The sequence below is a fragment of the Protopterus annectens genome, chromosome 15.part0, assembly GCF_019279795.1.
Source record: "Protopterus annectens isolate FY-2018-M chromosome 15.part0, PAN1.0, whole genome shotgun sequence".
NCBI classification, from domain to species: domain Eukaryota; kingdom Metazoa; phylum Chordata; order Ceratodontiformes; family Protopteridae; genus Protopterus; species Protopterus annectens.
In genome coordinates this window covers 718388631-718409799 of record NC_056749.1, presented here as the reverse complement: position 1 = coordinate 718409799, position 21169 = coordinate 718388631, and the positions used below count along the sequence as shown (strand labels likewise).

The following is a 21169-nucleotide window of genomic DNA, read 5'->3' as shown; positions in this document are numbered from 1 at the left end:
CTTGTCTTTTTCCAGTTTTTGAGGCACCGTTAAGAATTGAGCTTCCACTTTATATTTGCTGGCCAGCTAGTTGGCCTGAATAACTTTCTTACTGGTAATCCTTCTGCTTCAAATATGACTGGGTATTAACTTTGTAAAAGCTGTTTGAGAAACCCTGGAGCAGGAACATAACAGACAGCAGCCAGAACCATCTTGTTTACTTTTTCCTTCTTGGATGTTGGACACACTTGGTGTCGCCAGACACCTACATCATTATATATCGTAGTCCTATCATCTTGTCCATCAGTTCTTGCCTCTGTTATAGAATTAGACCAGAGACATGTTATTAATGCTGTTTGTTTTTACTTTGGAATGTTTTCCCACTGTTAACACTGGTTATGCTAATCCACTAGAAGGTTCTATTGAAGTAAGAAAATTGCATCAGCAGTTACCCCACTGTGCCTGATATTGCCTCCTAGGCACAATATCTCTGTGTCGTGGCCAGTCTTGTATCTGGTATAATGGAGGCATCATAAGATATTCTGAACAGTTCCATCTAGCAAAGAATTTGGCATTGAAGGATATTGGAGATTGGCTGGGCTTCCAAGCCATTGTAGCAAACTAGTTTGGGGTATGAAAATGGTAGAAGCATAAATTAGAAAGTAGAGAAAAATTTTAATAAATCTGATGAGTAGTAGTTTGGTGCTGGAAGTGGTGCATCAGTAACTTGGTGGGGTGGGATGTTTTGTTTTTCTAACTCCAGTCCCTGGTCAGCTGTGCATTGCTTTGCAGCAAATGCATTTTTTTAAATCTTTTTGCTATTTGGACCATCTCACTCACCCAGTTAACAGACACTTTTTAGCAACAACTGGGCCCATAAAGCAGTAATTTAGAAATTTCAGTTCACAAAATAGTTATATGCTTGTTCAACTTTACACTTTTAATACACTTCTACAATTTTAGATTAGTAAGGATAGTGAAGTAAAATTGAGGACAAGCAAAAGCTTAGCTAGTTGAGATTGAAAGCATCAAACATCTGTTTATGAAACACCAGCTTAATATAGTTGAATGTGCACTGAAATAAATATAAGGAGCAAACGGGATTCTTGTATGCATACAGTTGTAAGCACTGTTAATTTCATTGTCTAGCAAAGAGATGGGATGCTTGAATTGTAGTAGGTTAATAATTGGACTGAGATCAGTGCTGAAAAACTGTATACGTCCTGTATCCATTAGATTTAAGAGTTAGTTTCGCATCAGAATACATAATTTAAAATATTGGGCATAATTCTCGGAGCGGGTTTAGAATAGAATCGGGGCTGCATGATCTTGTTAATCATTATCCCTGAAGCATTTACATGCTCTTTCACTGTGGACATGCTCAGCAAGGGATGCCTTAAACCTTTGAAGCCAATCTTGACCTTTTCTTTCTAATGGGAGTTTTCCATTGGCAGTGTTCAGTCTGGAGAAGGCATGTTGTCCTGCAGTCATTTTGAAAGGTCATCTACTCAGGGAAGTAACATTTTCTTGCCTGTTACTTAGGGAGTTGGACTCTCTCTGAAGTTTTCACCTCCCATGGAGAGCATTACCCCTCCTTTAAATACTTGTATATTAGTGGACCTAGGAGGAAGGCTGACCTTTCAGTAAAAAGTAGCCAGTCAAGTTTCTTAGTGTATTGGTCACTTTTGGAAGCATCTTTATATTATAACCATTTAATTTTGCATTATATTCATCACCTTATAGTTGCAAATGATTTTGCTAAACATGAAGTGTTGCTTGATTGTTATAGTTTCGCTGTTTACCCATTTATTTCTATAACCCCACCCACAAAATTATCGCATAGTAGGCACTGAGCAGTGAAAGAACTTGCCTACTTGGAGAATTATTTACATTGTGTTTTGATTACTGCATAATCGCTGTTAATTTTCATTGTGAGGTATAACTTGCAAGAACTAGTTACTGTATTTTCTTTATAGGAAATAAACTGTAGTTGAGTTTCATCATGAAAACAGTGGTGTATAAATTTAATAGTCATTGTGGATTTGTTCTTTCATGATGACATGGCAGGCATTTAAATCTCTCAGAAAAAATCCAGGGGGGGCTGTCCTTAACAAAATACAATGGCAGAATGTACATGTTATGTTGTCCTGTCTCGCCGTAATTCTTGCAGGTTGGGTTGCTCTGACTCTGAATACTAAAGCTCGAGAGCTTCCACTGGCTCAAGGCTAACCCCTTTCCCATGATGCTGTGGGCCGCATCCCTAGATCTCATTTCCCACCACATCCCCAGATCTCGTTTGCCGCTCAAGTTATTGAGAAGTGTTCTTGCTGGCTGTCTGACTAAGTATAATTTTTTTTTAATTCTATTTGTCCACAGAGAAGGAATTCATGACTAAAGTTTCTCTCTCTGCTATTCCAGATAGTTTTGTGTTTTCTGGGTCAGGTCTGTGTAGTTGGTTTTCCCTTTCCCAACTACTAGTGAGAGTTCTGTTTAACTTAGAGTGCTCTCGCAGCCTGCTTAAGTTAGAGCGCCGCTCCTCTTTATGGTCAGAATCTGTTTGAGTTGGAGGATTCTTATCCTTTCCCCTTCTTTCTTGTTGGTACACTTTGTTTTAAAAAAAAAAAAATCTGGATCCTCTTTTTTTCTTTGGTTTATAATGGTAGTTCTAGTTGTGTTTTTTTCCAGATGTCCTTCAAGAATGCAACTGCAGTCCTTACATATGGGTTGTCCTGCCTCAGGCAGCCCTTGGTCGGCCGGATTCCAAAGTCTGGGTCTGGCGTCGGTTGACGACGCCTTCTCCCAGACGTCAGAGCGGCTGGGGTATAAAAGCATCAGCCGACGCCATCTTCCTCGGTCTTTCTTGCCTCGCGGTGCCCGAAGCAGAAGCAGTTCGCAAGTGCCGGTCGGTCAGCTCCTGTGTTTTACGTATCTGAAGTCATCAAAAAGCTAAGTACCCCGTTGGGGAACCTTTTCTTGCCTCAGCCGATGTCAGATAAAACTGCAAAAGTTAATAACTGTTTGTCTTGTGGTAAACAAATACCTCATAAGGACTTCCATTCTTACTGCCTTCCCTGCCTTGGCCCAGACCACGACGTCTCGGCCTGTGCTGCCTGTGCTTGCTTCAATAAGCGCAAACTCAGACGCCGGGCAGAATTTGCTGAAGACTTTTTTGGCGAAAAATACTCTTATACCATGCTGTCGGAACAACCGACAACACATATTTCCAAAAAACGAAAGGACCAGGACCGACATCCTCGGCCCGCGACTTCCACTGACACCACACCAAAAATTACCGCGAGTGCATCGGTCTCTTCTGAGGCTGTTATTCCACCTCTCCAGACAGACGACACCGCTTTACCGTTCATTTCGGCCCCGGAGCCTACGCCGGTGCCGGTTGTTGATTTTCCTCCAGAAGCTGAAGCCCAAGATTTGCCCGAGACCATACCGGTGGACAAGGTTACTCCTGCACGTGGGCCAGCTAGGCCTCCGATGTCCATGTCGATCAAGGCCTACACACGTGCTAAGGCTTCCAGCCAGGCTGTCTCACCCTCCTAAATCTTTTCCTCAGGGTCCCACTACTGATAAACAGATCATGACTTCAGCTGCAGATCTAATTTCCTTAATCAGAGGTTCCCAGGCTCATCCTGACAGTGGTTCTCCGCCGCCTTCAGACAAAAGGCCCAGGGTTGAGCAGACAGACACCCTTTCTTCAGATGAAGTCTCTGGTGACTCTGATTACTCAGATACCCAGGAAGAGTCCTTCCAGGCCTACGAGGATTCTGATGCGGAGGAATCTATTCCTTCTGCCTCTCCTCCTGAGGATATTTCTTTTGGGGAAATTCTCCACTGCATGAGAGAGCGTTTTCAGTGGCAGGGCCAGGAATTCTCCGACTCCAGGAAATTGCTTCGTACCTTCCTTAAGCTTCCCCAGCACAGGCCTTTAGCTATCCCTCCAGTGTTAGATGTATTGGATGATGTGTACTCAGATTCGAGTGCTTCTCCTGATTCTCTCCCTCCTGCTCCTGTCAAGCCAGACAGATACTACAGGGTTCCTGAAACTCATAAACATCTCTTTAAGGCCCATTCTGTTGATCTAGAAACTATTTCCCAGGGGCCCAAAGGAGTGGCCACATCCACGGCCAAAAATCCTTTGCCCGCAGACAGGGAATCTAGGTCCCTGGAGAGGTGGGGCAAAAAAGTTTATACCTCAACCACCCTTGCCATGAGGGCCATTAATTGCCTTTTTCATGTTTCAGTATCAGGATTTCTTGATGGATGATTTGCAGAAAAAATTAGCCTCGCCTGGGCCTTTAGATAGAAAGGCCTTGCAGGATTTGGTTCATAATACACAGCAGGTTAACAATCATTTTCTTCAGTGTGGTTATGATGCATTGGAAGCTTCATGTAGGGCAGCTATGACAGGGGCCGTCATACATAGTCATGCATGGTTGAAAGAACAGGCATTGCCAGATCATGTTAAAGTAAAGCTTCTAGATGCACCTCTGGAAAAACACAAGCTGTTTGGTGCTAATGCTCAGGATGTGTTAAAATCAATTGAGGAAAAGGCTAAATCAGTGCAAACAGTCAAAGATTTCCTCCAGGTTCAGCCACCAAGGCTCAGCAGGAATTGGCCTTCTAAGAATTGGTCCTTTCCAGACACTGACAAGTTTCAAAGGGGAAAAAACAGGCGTGCCCGAGGGAAAGGGCAGTACCGAGGCTCCTACAGGGGATGCCAATGGCAACCGACTAATCAGAGAGGTGGCGCAGGGACTTCTACTGCTTCACAGGGACAATCACAATCACTTGACTTTGACACCGCCGACCAAGGCTCAAAGAGAAGCACCTTTAGGCGGACAATTATCCTTATTTTCAAAAAATTGGCACGTTTTAAGAAGGGACAAATGGATTCCGGACATAATAGACCAAGGCTACAGGTTCCACTTCCATACTTTACCAACAAGACAAGGCATGCCAAACCTGCCACAAAATCAAAGGGCAGAGGCATTTGTACAAGTTTCAAAGCTGATACAAATTAAAGCAATAGAAAAGGTTCCTCCTCAGGAACAAGGCCAGGGATTCTACTCAAGACTGTTCCTTGTTCCAAGAAAAGAAAAGCAATGGAGACCTATACTGGACTTGTCCGCTCTAAACACTTTTCTCATTGTACCAAAATTCAAAATGCTGACGCTACAGCAACTCCTTCCCATGCTGGGCAAGGGGTCTTGGCTGGTTACTCCAGACCTCAAGGAGGCATACCTGCATGTCCCAATCAGACACAGTTGCAGAAGATACCTCAGATTTCTTGCATGGTCAGAGCATTATCAATTCTCAGCATTGCCTTTTGGCTTACCTACTGCGCCCAGAGTATTCACGAAATGCCTGGCATCAGTAATTACACACTGCAGACTCTAGGGGATACAAATATACCCTTACCTGGACGTCTGCCTTATACAAGCGGACAGCAAACAAGCCTTGACAAAAAACTTGAATTACGTCATTCACTTACTACAGGCTTTGGGATACACAGTCAACTTTCAAAAATCAAGACTACTGCCATCCCAACAAATAATTTTTCTAGGAGCCAAACTAGACACAGAATCACAAATGGCTTACCTCACAGAAGAGAAGCAAGAACAATTACCACATTACTTCAAAAGCCTAGCAAAGCTCACCCAGATGACTGCAAGGAAAATCCTGCAGGCCCTGGGTTTCATGGCATCTTGCATTCTATTGATTCCACTGGCAAGACTACACATGAGAAAACTACAATGGTACCTAAAAGGTTTATGGTCTCAACACAGCCACAACTTATAAGCAATTATCCCAATCATCCCATGTCTACAAAGGGAATTTTTGTGGTGGGCCCAGGCAAGCCAGTTAAACAAAGGTATGCCTTTCAACAAACCTCAAGCAAGCCAAACCATTACAACAGACGCCTCAGACCATGGATGGGGGGGCGCACATGGAGGGCAGATGCATTCAAGGGCAATAGGCCCCCCAGGAAGTGCATCTACACATCAATCAAAAAGATGTTAGCAGTAATTCATGCAATCGAGGCCTTCGGAAAATATCTTCAACAAGGTCAACTGCTAATAAAGACAGACAACACCACTGTTATGTGGTGCATAAACAAGCAGGGAGGTACTCATTCTTACCCCCTTTGCAGACTAACAATGACTCTTTGGGAAAAGTCCCTGAAACTGAACATACAGCTGCAATCCCAGTTTGTTCCGGGCAAGGACAATGTTCTGTCGGACAGTCTAAGCAGAAACATCCTGGACCCGCACGAATGGATGTTGCATCCAGACATTTTTGCTCTCTCCTTCAGCTGGAACTCTCTAACAATCTATGCATTCCCACCTCTACCATTAATGACCAAGGTGTTACTGAAGATCAAAGCAGAGCAACCGAAAGGCATCTTAATAGCTCCAGATTGGCCAAGACAGCACTGGTATCCATTACTAAGGAGCATAACTTGCACCAAGCCGTGGCCCCTGCCTCAATGGCCTCTACTCTTGACCCAGCACAATTACAGGACGGTTCATCCCAACCTGCAATCTCTGCAGCTGACAGCTTGGAGGGTTCCATGATTTCTCCCCAGATCTCTCTCTCCAAGGAAGTTCAACAGATATTATTGGAAGCACGCAGACCTTCCACCAGAAAGACTTATTCAGCCAAATGGGAGAGATTCAACATCTGGAATACCAACAAGGGTCAGGATGCATCAGTAATGAGCATCCCACAGATACTGGAATACTTTGCAGAAATGCTGCAAAATGGACTGTCCTATTCTTCCATAAAAATACACGCTTCAGCAATTTCAGCACAATACAACACTGATTCACCTGTGTTTTCACATCCTTTGCTAAGACAATTTCTAAGAGGGATAAAGAATGTCAAACCTCCCAGAAAACCACCAGTGCCTGCATGGGACCTCAACTTCATATTGGAAAAATTAACTCTTCCTCCTTTTGAGCCAGCAGCATCTTCAGAATTGCAATTTCTTTCCTGGAAAACAGTTTTTCTGTTGGCAATTACCTCAGCAAGAAGAGTTTCGGAGATACAGGCCCTCATGTCAGTACCTCCATTTCTCATTTTTCATCAGGACAGAGTTTCTTTAAGAACCAATCCCTCTTTTATGCCAAAAGTGATATCCAGGGTGCCTCTAAATCAAGCAATTCACCTGCCTACCTTCTTCCCCAATCCTCAAAATAAAGGGGAAAAGCTGCTGCACACTTTGGACATACACAGAAAACTACGCTACTACTTGGACAGAACAAAGGCCAACAAAGTCTGACCAACTATTTGTAGCATACGCTGCTGGAGTGCAAGGAAAGGCAATTTCCAAACAAACAATTTCAAAGTGGATTGGACATTGCATCAGATTCTGTTATTCTTTCCATGGAAAGGGTGTGCCAGCCAATAACAGGCCACACTCCACCAGAGCTACAGCCACCTTCACATCCTTCTTAAGAGGGGTGGCTACAAAGGACATTCTAGAAGCTGCTACATGGAGCTCCGTGCATACATTTTCCAAGCACTACAACCTGCCTTTATATTCCAGATCCCGAGCAGGCCTTGCTTCTGCAGTCCTGCAGGGCATTTTAGCTACACCATCCTTATCTTAGAGCCTACCACCCCCAGCTTGGCTATGGTATTCAACCCATATGTAAGGACTGCAGTTGCATTCTTGAAGGACATAGTACAGTTTTGTACCTACCATAAATGTAGATGTCAGATATGCAACTGCAGTCAGGTTTTCCCTCCCTCCTACCCCTTTGTGTATTGGGTCCACTTCCCTCCTTTTATAATTAGCTGGGGATATCTGTTATGGTGTATCTGTTTATTACTTTTGTGTATGTCTGGAATTTTTTATCCAGTTTCTAAATTTAGCCTTCCTTGGAGGGCACCTGGCATCTGGGGCAAGAAACACTGAGGAAGATGGCGTCTGCTGATGCTTTTATACCCCAGCCGCTCTGACATTGGGGAGAAGGCAACATCAACCGACGCCGGACCCAGACTTTGGAATCCGGCCGACCGAGGGCTGCCTGAGTCAGGACAACCCATATGTAAGGACTGCAGTTGCATATCTATCGGACATCTACATTTATGGTAGGTACAAAACTGTACTTTATAGTCTTTACCTTAGTCAGTTAATTTGCTTGGCTGTAGTGTTAGGATGTCTAAAGATAAGGAGAAGGAATCCAGGAGCATTAACAGTCAGGGTTCAAGAAGTGCGATAAATACACTCAAAAGATCTCTCCCGGATGGGCACACAAGTTGCGTTTACTGCAATAGGTGGCATCCATTTACAGGACCCTTGCACCATATGTCATGCATTCAGTAGCAGGGTGCTCCATGAGGGAAGGAGTAAGTTGATGGCAAGTGGTTTATTGAAAGGGTTCTTTCAGGAAGCTTTAGATACCCAGAGCTCCACATCTTCCTCCCCTTCTTTAACCCACACTAAATCACCAAAAAGACCCGCCTCTACAGCTCCAGTTTCAGAGCCACCAAAGAAATTGCTTGTATCTGAACAGAGGGCTCTCTGTTCTGACAAGTCTGGAACCAAAGAATCCTTTTTGGCGCCTAGAGTGTCCATGGAACCTATAGTTATCAAGGAGTTGGTCTCCTTTATTGGCGCCGATATCTCCAACACTGAGATTTTCTATATTGGAAAGAGGCAGATCTCTTTCCTTGTCCTTTGCAACTTTGCCGACCCCTTCAAGTCTTCCTTCACCAACGCCACCTTTGGTTCATCCCTTTTTGGACCAAAGGTGAAAGAAGCTTTGACCAGGTGCGAGCAGGACAGGAAGACCTTGTCTGCCATTAGAGTCTGTTTCTCTGCCCCGTCTAGACCTTAGCCCAAAGGTCAAAAGGGTGGAAAGATGTGGTTCCGCAAGTCCCAAAAAGGTTTTGTCTGACATGTGTGGTGACTCTTCCCCCAGGGGAAGAGGGGAAAGTTAAAATCAGGGCAACAGAGATAAGTCCTCTGACAGGCCCTTACAGCACTCCTGAAAGGAGGCATGCCTGCTCTTCTTTGGAGGCAGTCGGGGGTCGATTGTCACTGTACCCAACTGCCTGGCAAGAAATCTCCCAAAACAGATGGGTACAAACAATTCTATCCAGATGCTATTACATACCATTTTCCTTTCCTACTCCGGTAAACCAGTTTTTACCAGGTGTTCCAGGTGTGATAGCAAAAGGACTATGCAACACAAGAGATACTCTCGTTGCTAGAAAAGTCAGCTAAGCGGTCCCCGCAGACCAAGTGCGATCCGGAACTTACTCAAGATTCTTTTTAGTTCCAAAAAAGACAGGGGACTGGAGATCCATTCTAGATCTCGGCAAGCTAAACAAAGCAGTGAAGAAGTCAAAGTTCTGGATGCTAACTTTGTAGTCAGTATTCCCGTTAATGGGGAAAGACAATTGGATGTGCTCAATAGATCTCCAGGATGCATACTAACATATAAAGATGGACAGGCGATCCAGGAGATACTTGCGCTTTCAGCTGTGAGCCAGTCATTACCAATTTCGAGCCCTGCCCTTTGATCTCACTACAGCCCCAAGAGTGTTCACCAAATACATTGCAGTGGTCACAGCTCACTTGAGACATCAGGGATTCCATGTGTTTCCATATGTAGACTGGCTCCTATCTGCCACCACCAAGCATCTACTACTATGAGCAAGAGACTAAACAATGTCACTTTGCGCTAGACTAGGCATCCCACTAAACTTAAAAACTCTGCCTTGTTGCCGTCTCAACATATTACCTTTTTAGGTGCAGAACTGGATTCAGAAAAATGACTGCAGAACTTACCCCCAGACAGAATATAGTCCCTTCATCAGCAAATCGGGATTTTGATGTCGAAGAAGAACGTTCAGGCCAGATGTGTGCTGTGAATTTTGGGTACCATGGCAGCAGCTATTCTTCTAGGTTCCCCTAGCATGACTACACATGAGGGTTCTACAGTGGTTGCTATTTGCTCAATGCAAGATATTCCTCTTTCACATCAGATCATCATCACAGATTCTTCTAGAAAAGATTTCCTTTGGTGGCTGCAGACGGACCAGTTGTATCCGGGCTGACACCTTGTCCTTCCTCAACCCAATTCATTACGGACCACGGATGCATCCCAGATTGGGGGGGGGGGGCATTATCTGGGGATGACAGTCCAAGGCCTATGGCAAGAATATGAAAGCCACTTGCACATAAAGGTCTGGAGATGAGAGCAGTGCTCTATGCATTACAGGCATTTCAGGACTTTACCGACAGGGACGGTTGCAATTCAGACATGTCAACAGTGTGGTACATAAGCAGGGATGAACCAAATCCTACCCACTATGTCGGGAGGCACAACGAGTTTGGCAATGGGCGATCTTCCAAATATGGGGCCAACCTTGCTGTGGCCTATTCGCCACTTCCATGAATGTCAAATGCAGCAACTACTTGCCCTCATTCCTCTTCCTTTGGGGAAGTCCCCAATGGATTTACTGGTTCACGATTGGCCCCCAGGGCTGCTCTATGCCTTCCTCCCTTTCCTCCAATTCCCAAAGTACTGCAGAAAGTAGCTCGTTGAGAATCACTATGATCCTCATTGCTCCTTACTGGCCTCGACAAATCTGGTTCTTGTTTCTTCGGACCCATCTGCTGGAGGAACCTTTGATTCTGCATCCAGTTCCAGACCTGACCCACTCATCGGGGAAGTTCCATCTGTGTATCCAAACCCTCAAGTCGACAGCGTGGCTGCTCCAATTCCACGCCTAGCCAGGTGTTACTCCTTTTCCCCTGCACTGAATCATATTCTTGCCTCTTGCCATAAACCATCCATGAGGAATTTGTATTCTAGTGAGTGAAAAAGATTTTCATGCTGGGCTGTGGGACAGTACATAGAACCTTTTACAGCTCCTAGTACCGCTATCCTAGAATTTCTCTCCAAACTCTGACGAAGGATATGCAGCGGTGACTATCTGAGTTCAGTTGGCAGCCATTTCTAATTTCCATGCTGGGGAAATGGGAGTTCCCATTATGTCTCATAGGTTATGTAAGGCTTTCCTTAAAGGCACTTCTTTACTCAGACCCCCGATCAGAGAGCCCCCATCCCCTTGGGACCAAAGTCTTGTTCTAAACTCATTGATTTCACCACCGTTTGAACCCACATCATCTTGTAATTTGAAGTTTGTCATGGAAGACTCTCTTTTTAGTAGCCATAACCTCTGCCAGACGAGTATCGGAATTACAAGCTTTTTCTATTCGTTTCCCTTGTATAATTTTCCACAAGGATAGGGTATCCTTGAGAACTAATCCATCATTCCTTCCAAAAGTCTCTTCAGAGAATAATATAAACCAATCCATTGAATTGCCTGTTTTTTCCAAACTACAGCGACATGGCAGAATATAAATTGCACCAGTTGGATGTACATAGGCAGCTATGCTTTTACCTGCATAGAACAAAAGGCCTCAGGAAGTCCTGCTAGCTTTTTGTGTTATTTTCTGACAAAAAGAAAGGGTTACCAGTTTCCAAAGTAACTTTGTCAAAGTGGCTGACTGATTGCATTTCCTTCTCTTACAGTAAGAATAATTAAACCACTATCTGGGAAGATAAAGGGACATTCCATAAGAGCAGTCTCTACATCCTTAGCCTTTCAGGCCAGACTTCCTTATTTGTGCAGCTGCCACATGGGTGAGACCTCGTACCTTTATCACTCATTACAAATTAGATGTGGCCTCCTGGAACCAGTCTTCCTTTGGATCCACTGTATTAGAGTATTTTCTCCTGAGCTACCCTGGGATTAAGGTGCTAGGAATGCTGTCCCAACCTGAAAGATTTATGGCAAGATAGGACAACATAATATTAAGAAGTTTGTACTTACCATAACTGTCTTTGTTTGTCCATCTCGCCTACATTCTTGCGTCCCACCCTCCTACCCCCATCCTGCGTTCCTGGAGGAACGGGTGGACAAGTCTGTTCTTGTGTACATAGTTATGATGATTTGGAGTCTCGGGGGTTTTGTCTCATACCAGACATCTGTATTTGGATATAGATATATTTCTGCTGCGTTTTTTTGAGGGTTAGTCTGATCTTTCGCTTGCAAACAAGATCTGGTGATGTGGCCCAGAGCATCATGAGAAAGCGGTTAGCCTTGAGTCAATGGAAGCTCTCTAGCTTTAGTATTCGGCTGAGTCGGAGCCGTGAACGCTCCGAACCCAATCTGCAAGAATGTATGCGAGATGGGCAACAAACCTACAACATTATGGTAAGTACGTAACTTATTTCTGTACCAACAAATGCATAATTTGCTTCCCTGTGTACTAAGGAGGTTGTATTCAACTTCAAAGGTTTGTTTACAGTTGCTTCAGAACATGACCAGTACACTTGAAGTAGGCTGCATCCTATGCTTCAGGAAGGATGCTGTAGTATGAAAGATGGCCTGCAAGCAGTTTAAATATAGTTATTTTTTCTACCACCCAAAGCCTGCTAGTTATTGGAAGAGGAGTGAAAGACTGGTAATGTTTATCCCATATTCCAGTCTAGGAAGAGGTATATTTAAACAAAAGGAAGTGCAAGCACCAAGAGACTGATGATGTGACATTTCATAGCCTATTTTTATTTGTGACAGGACCATGTTAACTATATTGAAATCTCTCGACTTCACTGTACATAAGAGTAAGGCTTAAGTTTATTCTGACAATAGAATGTTATGGTTGTCAGTACTTGTAAAGTGTTTAGCTGTGAGGGATGAAGAGCATCATTTTGGTCTTTGTATGATAAATGAGGTTACAGAACTGCTGGAGTTAGATTTTTGGCTAGTGAGGGATGTATGTGATTTTAATAGTAGTATGGTGATGGTGTATAAAGTGATATTCAGTGAGGGGCAGTCTGAGAGATAGTTGATGAATAACAGGAGGGGGCCCCAAAACTGGTCCTCATATGATACTTGTACTGAGGGTGCCTTTTAAAAATTGGATGTTATGCTGTAGTCCTTACAGCTGGCATATTTGTTGACAAGTCCATTGTTATTACCACAGATTTTGTTCCCAAAGGAAGGGCTGTAGTGGCGCTAAAATATTTCTGAAACTATGCTGCTTGTCTGAGAGGGAGCTTATAGCTATTGATGTGCTCCCCCCAAACTAGTGAGCACAGGTTGCAGATAGGTCTCTAATCCTTTTGGAATTTGAGAGGTTGTTCCTTTGGAATAGAGATTGATGAGGGGTGTACTTTAGCACTGAGGGGAAAAGTTCCTGATGCAAGGCAAAAGTAATGTCTTTCTGCTTTTTCTGGTCAGGGGTTGCCACAGCAGATCACCAATCTGCAGATTGATTTGCAGTGTTGTTTTTACGGTGTCTAGTTGCCAACCTGGCATCCATCCTTCACAGAAGGCACACACATGTTCCTACCTTCATGTCTTTAAAAGTCAACGAAGTTGAAATACAGAAGCACGCTATTAACCAAATCAGTATCCAAAACAGCAAAAAAACAATGGCAGCACCAGGAAATGACGTTCAAGATTTAATCCACAAGTTCAAGACAATAAAGTAAAATACAAGCCAAAAGTAAGCACTTTCGTCTCCTGCAATGGAGACTTCTTCAGACTATTGGCTTACACTTAAAACCTTTTAAAATACTAAAATAGCAATCAATTAAACTTAATTGACAATCATTAAAAGCTGAATTAGCAGTTTTAAAGCAGTCAGCCTAATTATAGGTATTTGTCAGCATTGTGAATGAAGAAGGTACTGTAAATTCTATCAATAAGATTCAAAGAAGAACTATGTTGAATACTACTAATGATGAAGATTTACTGAGGGGGTGTTTAGCCCCGCCTGTTAATTTTCTCTTGAGGGCCATGTTGTACTGGAATCGAGCACTAGCTCTATTTACAATATGCGAGAGAGGTTTAACTGGTTAGAGAAAGATTTGCTGTCTCTAAAACGTCTTCAGTGGGACAACTTATTTTTCGAAAATTGTTTAAAAGTGCAACAAGTCCCCAGAGGACTGAGAATAAAAAATTTGCCAGTGGGTAGAGATTTACCCAAGGAATTTACTGATAAATGGCTTGATATTAATCAAAGGGCGGGACTTCAATATATGGAACTGTTGCGTGATGCCAATATGAGTAAAATGGAAGATATAACCACTAAAGTCAAAACGAATTATGATATGCTTAAAGACAATACTTCCAGGAACGATTTCAAAAGTAAAATGGTCCTTTTCCAAGAAAATTTACATAAATTAAATGAGGAGTTGTGTCAAAGGAAAACCAAAAAGTTTTAGAGATAGAAATGAATACGCAAATGGAGTTGCTACAGCATATGGGTTACGGTTGCAAACTAATGCCAGCAGTATTACACACACAGATGGTAGTGCAAGTGCTGTCAGTTTAGAAGAAGTTAATACTGTAAGGAGGTCGGAAAGACTGGGCAGTAAGAATAATATGCAAGTTGTGGCTGTTGTTCATTTCAGTACTACAGGGGAAACTAAACAACAAGCAAATGAACCAGCAGCGAGACCCAAAGTTAAGGATACCAGTAAAACTAAAACACAGTGAGGAAGCACATCTAAAAGGAACTTTGAGAGATGAAAGCAAACAAATTATAGAGGTATATCAAAGAAGAACATGGGCCCAAGTGACAGCAGATGGTCATAATGAAAAAAATAGACTAAAAAAACAACCGCCATAAAAAAATGGGGTGGCAGGAAAGGTCCAAGAAACAACTGGAACTACCAACAAAAACAATGGAAGACATAAACAGTGTGAACTTAAAAATTATTAACTTATGTAGCAAGAATATTTCTCATGATGACTGCTGTGTACTGAGTAAGGGGTGGAATTTTGCCCCTGCACAAAGGGCAAATAAATTAGTGATGATCAATGAGTTAAGAGATTATGTGAGGAAATTAAACATCAAATTAATATTTGGAAATCAAAAACAATAACTGTGAATTTTATAAACCTAGCAGTTATAATCCACCTTTATCTAAAGAACTGGAAATGTTTCTTATGTGTGAAATGCAGATGCTCGAAATGTTAGAAAATGATACCAACTTTAAATATTTTAATTTAACTAAAAAGAGAAAATGTTTTGATGCCTTAAAGATGAAAACATACTTATTTTTAAGGCTGACAAAGGAGCTTTGATGGTTTTGTTGGACAGGGATGATTATGAAAGAAAAATGAAAGAAATGTTATCTGACTGTAAATTTTATAAACCAGTTAATCTAATAGAAATAAAGAAAGGATTCTTAGTAATAGAATCTTGCATAGATGAGTGGTTCTATGCTGGAAGAATCAATGAGAAAATGAAAAGAAACATAATTAATAATAATCCCAAGATTAGTAGAATTTTTGGAATACCTAAAAATCCATAAAAATTTCGATTCTTCTCCTCCTTTAAGACCAATAGTAGCCAGTAGAAATAGTAAGACAGAGGGAATGTCTATTTTAGTAGATAAACACCTACAAAAAGTGGTACCAAAGAGCGTCACATATATAAAAGATAGCTATGATTGTATGAATAAACTTAATATTAAGGTCTCTGATATATTACTAACTTTAGACATTAATTCTTTATATACAATGATACCAGACAAAGAAGGTATGGAGATGGTTAGAATGGAGCTACTGAAATAGAGAGAATTTTCTACTAATACAGTTGGACTGTTAATGGAGATGATAGATTTGGTTTTGAGCTACAATTACTTAGAATTTTATGATTAACTATTTGTGCAAACAAATGGGGTTGCTATGGGTGCTGCGTTAGCCCCTAGTTATGCTAACATTTTTATGCAGGGATGGGAGTCGGCCAACATTTTTGAAAGTGTTTTTGCAAAAAATATCAAAATGTTGAGATTTATCGACTATGTTCTGATAATATCGAAACCAGCAACCCAATGCAGCAAAAATTCCAGGAAATGGATCCAAGCACAGTTCACAGCGTTTATTAGACAATGTAAAACGGAGAAGTTTCAGGTTAAGCGCTTTCATCCATGTATACAGACTTCTTCAGAACGTATTCACAACAATCACTCACCCTTAAATACATAAAAAAACCCGCCTTTAACCACAATTATTCAATTAATCACGTAAATTAACCACGTAAATTAGCTTAAATAAATGCTTTAAAAATTTCATATTCACTTATCCTACATAATATATATATTTTACTATAACAAAATCAATGTATAATAGATATAAAATATATGTGAAATACAATGCAATATGCAAAAAATATTTTATGACAATCCTATTCTATTTTATATATCTAAATGTCTGGCAATTGTAAACAATTATATCAGATGTTGTTACCTTTATATAATAAAGCATTTAGATTGTATTGCAATGCATTCTCTTACTTAAAAAAAATTAATTACTATATACACTACATTGGTTAAAACAATAAAACACATTACTCCTATTTTAATAGTGTTATACAATAGTATATCCTATTTTGTTACAGTGTTTGTGGTTCCATATAAATTTGGACAATACTGTGAAGTATCACTAAAACTACTAGGACAGGAATGTATCAGATATAGGTATAGACATGACCATATTTTGCCAATAATCTATCTGTTATGTTGAGTTATACCCTCACTAGGGGTTTAGTGGGGATCATTTCATTAAGTCCAGGTGGTACAGCTGCATTTAGTCGTATCTGCCATCTCACTTCCTTATCACCCACTATTGCCTTAATGTTTCCTCCTCTAGGATTGGGTCTCACCACTTCTAATATGGCAAATTTAAAACCTGTACAACCTTGATTATTTATCAAATGCCTAGATAACGCATTATTAGTATCTAGTTTTCTAATGCAATACAAATGGTCATAGATTCTATTTTTCAAGTATCTGTCCGTTTTTCCTACACAGTAGTTCAAACATGTATTACATAGGGCTAAATAAATCAGGTGTTGACTCTGGCAATTTCCGTGGCAAAACTTAACTTTACTTTTAATGTTATTATTCAAGATGATAGATGTCTCTTCAAAAATATAACTGCAATAATTGCAGTTACCACATTTTTTGGTGCCTAACCTGTTACTATTTCTATTCTTTTTAGAATTATATTTTAACTCTATTATTCTTTTTAAATTATTGCCTGTTTTATACACAAAGTGTGGTCTACAGGGTACCTTATCCTTTATTGTACCATCACTTGTTAATATATTCCAATTAGTGTTATTAATATCCTTCACCTCATTACTATGTTTACCATATTTTAATATACAGGCTTTGATATATTTGTCATCCATCTCACCTTTGTATTATTATTTTTACTTGTCTCATGGGTGTTGTTAAAGCCTATACCTAATAGAGGAGGGTATTTCTGACCCCATTCATTTGATACATATGTGATTATGTCATTAATCATATCTAAGGGATATCCCTTCTCCTTGAATAACCCACCAATAAAGTAAAGTTCACTTATCATTGCATCCCTTGTTGTTGTCATCCTAGCGGGTCTTATGCATTGTCCTTTTACTATGCCACGTTTAGTGTGGTAAGAGTGAGCACTATCGAAATGGAGGTATCCATTACTATAAGTATCTTTTCTGTGTATTCTAGATTGGAAGGATTTACCATCATTGTATATATAAACATCTAGATAATTAATCCCCTTTGTGTCGACCTGGTGTGTAAACCTAAGATAGTTGGTTGTATGGTTTATATAATACATAAAATTAGTCAGCTCTACTATTTCTCCATCCCAAAGGATGAAGATATCATCCAGGTAACGGACATATGTTTTGATATACTGCATCCAATTAGAATTAAGAACAAATTTCTCCTCCCAGTCTAGTAGTACTAAGTTGGCATAGATGTCTATACCCACACCTGACACATTCCTGTCCTAGTAGTTTTTGTGATATTTCACAGCATTGTCTGAATTCATATGGAATTATAAACACTGTAATAAAATAGGATATACTATTGTATAACATTATTAATCTAGGCGTAATGTATTTTATTGTTTTAATTAATGTAGTTAATATAGTAATTAACTTTTTAAGTAAGAGAATGTATTGCAATACAATTTATATGCTTTATTATATAAAGATAACAATAACAGATACAATTGCTAACAATTGCCAGACATTTAGATGTATAAAGTAGAACAGGACTGTTTTAAAAAATATTTTTTGCATATTGCATTATATTTTACATTGATTTTGTTATAGTAAAATATATATATTATGTAGGATAAGTGAATATGAAACTTTTAAAGCATTTATTTAAGTTAATGTGATTAATTGAATGATTGTGGTTAAAGGCGGGTTTTTTATGTATTTAAGGGTGAGTGATTGTTGTGAATACGTTCTGAAGAAGTCTGTATACATGGATGAAAGCGCTTAACCTGAAACTTCTCCGTTTTACATTGTCTAATAAACGCTGTGAACTGTGCTTGGATCCATTTCCTGGAATTTTTTGCTGCATTGGGTTGCTGGTTTCGATACTATTGTTGGAATCCAGGAGTTACTTAAATGTTCTGATAATATGGGATGGCACTGTCGAACTAAATAAATTTTTGAAATGTATCAACAATGTTTGTTCCTATATTAAGTTTATGCATAACTTTAATACAGAAAGAATTATTTTTTTAGATCTTATGATCTATAAATCTGATGGCAAATTAGTTTCTAAAATTCATAAAGAATTTCAAAACCTGTATTGACACCATTCAAGTTTACATCCAAAAAAGACCAAGTGGAACATTGTCAAAGGTCAAATAAATAGAATTAGTAATTTGACAAAAGATGATGAAATCTTTCATGTTGAGGCTGACAATTTTTGCAAGAGAATGTTGAAATTATGACAAGGAACAATATAATTGTAGATAAACCAAAGGAGAAAATCTCCGTAGATTTTACCACAACTTTAGCATTACAGAATAGCACTGATTCTAATGCTATTAAAAGTATAGTTAGAAGGAATTGGGGAATATTAAAAGGAAATAGTGACATTATAAAGAAATTAGGAGATGAACCAAAATTTGTACAAAAAAGAGCAAAACATTTTAAAGACTTTTTTTCAAAAGAAGTTGAATAAAAATAAGGTTGTGGAAGAAAAGAAATGAATGGTAAAGTGCTTCAGTAGTAATTATTGCCAATATTTGTACATAAAAAGTCACAAAATTACACTTGGGAAAACTTTAGTAGAAGTCCCAGGTAGATTAACATGTAGATCTAAAAATGTTGTTTATATATTGTGTAGAATGTAGCTCCTTTTATGTAGGCAAAACAAAAAATTGTATAGGAGAATCTATGAACACCACTATGCTATTGGTAAGGGTGATGTAAAAAATGCTATGGGTAAGTATTATGTGGAAAATAGATGTAAAATTAATTTAAGTGTTTGGTAATAGATTCAATGCATCCTAATGTTAAAAGTATTAATGTAGAAGAAGAATTAGGGTGGTTGGAATACTGCTGGCAGGTTAGATTAAATGCATGTTTTCTCCCAGGACTTAACAGAGAAGAAGTTATGTATTTAAAAAGGAAGGGACTGAAGCATTAGGAATTTTAGTTAGAGGTATTTGTCAGCATTAGGCTGACTGTTGTTTTAAAACTGCTAATTCAGCTTTTAATTATTTTGTCAATTAAGTTTAATTGACTGCTATTTTAGTATTTAAAAAGGTTTTGTTTAAGTGTAAGCCATTAGTCTGAAGAAGTCTCCATTGCAGGAGAAGCTACTTTTGGCTTGTATTTTACTTGAAATATTGTCTTGAACTTGTGGATTAAATCTTGAACGTCATTTCCTGGTGCTGCCGTAGTCTTTAAAAGTCACTCAACCACAGGGAGGATATGCAGACTATGCACAGAAGGAGCTATAGTCGAGAATTGAATGGAGAACCTCTTGTTGTGAGGCGACAACGGTAACTGCTCTACCACCTCGGCCGGACAAAAGGTTCTGATGCAAAGAATAGGTAGTTTACAAACCTCTCGCCTTTATTTTTAACTAGCTACTCTGCTAGGTTGTAGGAAGTTGATATTAGATGAGGAGAATTAAGTTTTTAGTGAAGTCCTAGTTTCCTGCATAGAGATCTCTGAAAAATGGAAAAGAACTGAGTAGTCTGCTAAGGGATACAGAGTTGTTGGTGGACTTTAGTCAGAGGAAGTGAAATTTGTAAAGGGGGGGGTATGTTTCCTTGAACAGAGGAAATTATTTTTTGTAGTCCTCTGCAGAAATGATTGAATTGATTTGGCCTGTGAGGGACTTTATTTCCTTCCAGAATTGTTTTGGATTTCTTGTTCTCATTTGCCTGTCACTTAAAGGGACTTGGCAGTGTGTATTGCTATTCTCGTCTGGCTTTTTAAGTTGGTCATTCCATAAGATGATCTTAGTGTTTCACTGTTGCAGTCAATCACATTTGGGTTATCTGCTTGCAGTAGCCCTCAATTGGCCTTATTTATCAAAGTATTGGGTCCTGCGTCGGTTGCGGTCATCTTCCGTGACGTCAGGTAGGGGTATAAAGCATGCAGCCGACGCCATTACATCAGTCTTTCTTGCTGTGCCCAAAGCAGAAGCAGTTCGCAAGTGCTGGTCGGCAGACACCTGAAATTTTCGTTTGAGTTTCAGAACCAACTTTTGTTTGCTCTAAACAGATGTCGGTAAAAGTCAGTAATTGTAGTTCTTGTGGAAAGCAAATGCCTCAAAGATTTTCATTCATACTGCATTCCTTGTCTAGGCGCTGACCACGACATACCTCGCTGTCGGTTTGGAGCCTTATTTAAGCAACGAGCTGTTTGTTGTATGTATATTTACGCTTCTAAATATTTTGATACTCTGTTCAGTTTTTCCAGATATGTCTTTGGTAAGCCATCCGACTACCGACATTCCGAAAAAATGCAAAGATAAAGACAGAGACAGGATGCCTAGGTCCAAAGCTGCCGACTACGCTTCTAAGCCCGTCGCCAGTTCGCCGGTACTCAGTGAAGCGCTTTCGCAGCCCCTGATACCTGCTATTTCAGATTTGCAGGCCTCTACTGAGACCCATTCGGAGTCTGGTATGCCGAGATATGCTTAAACTGTGGAACCTGCGGATGTCTCTACCTTGGATTGGTCCGGAGCCGCTGTGCAGGCACCGGCTTCTGAGGGTGTATTCAGGCCTACTCACTTGCATATTAAACACACCATCTTCTTCAAGACCTAAAAGTCAAACCATGCCTAGAAAATAGATGCCCAAACCATAT

At 40.2% G+C, this 21169-nt stretch overlaps 1 protein-coding gene across 1 annotated transcript in view; it reads left to right on the top strand.

Annotated features, from left to right (window-relative positions):
- Positions 1-21169, top strand: part of LOC122789875 (PHD finger protein 6-like) — a 655585-nt gene that overhangs the window by 327511 nt on the left and 306905 nt on the right. The gene's annotated exons all lie outside the window — the stretch shown is intronic.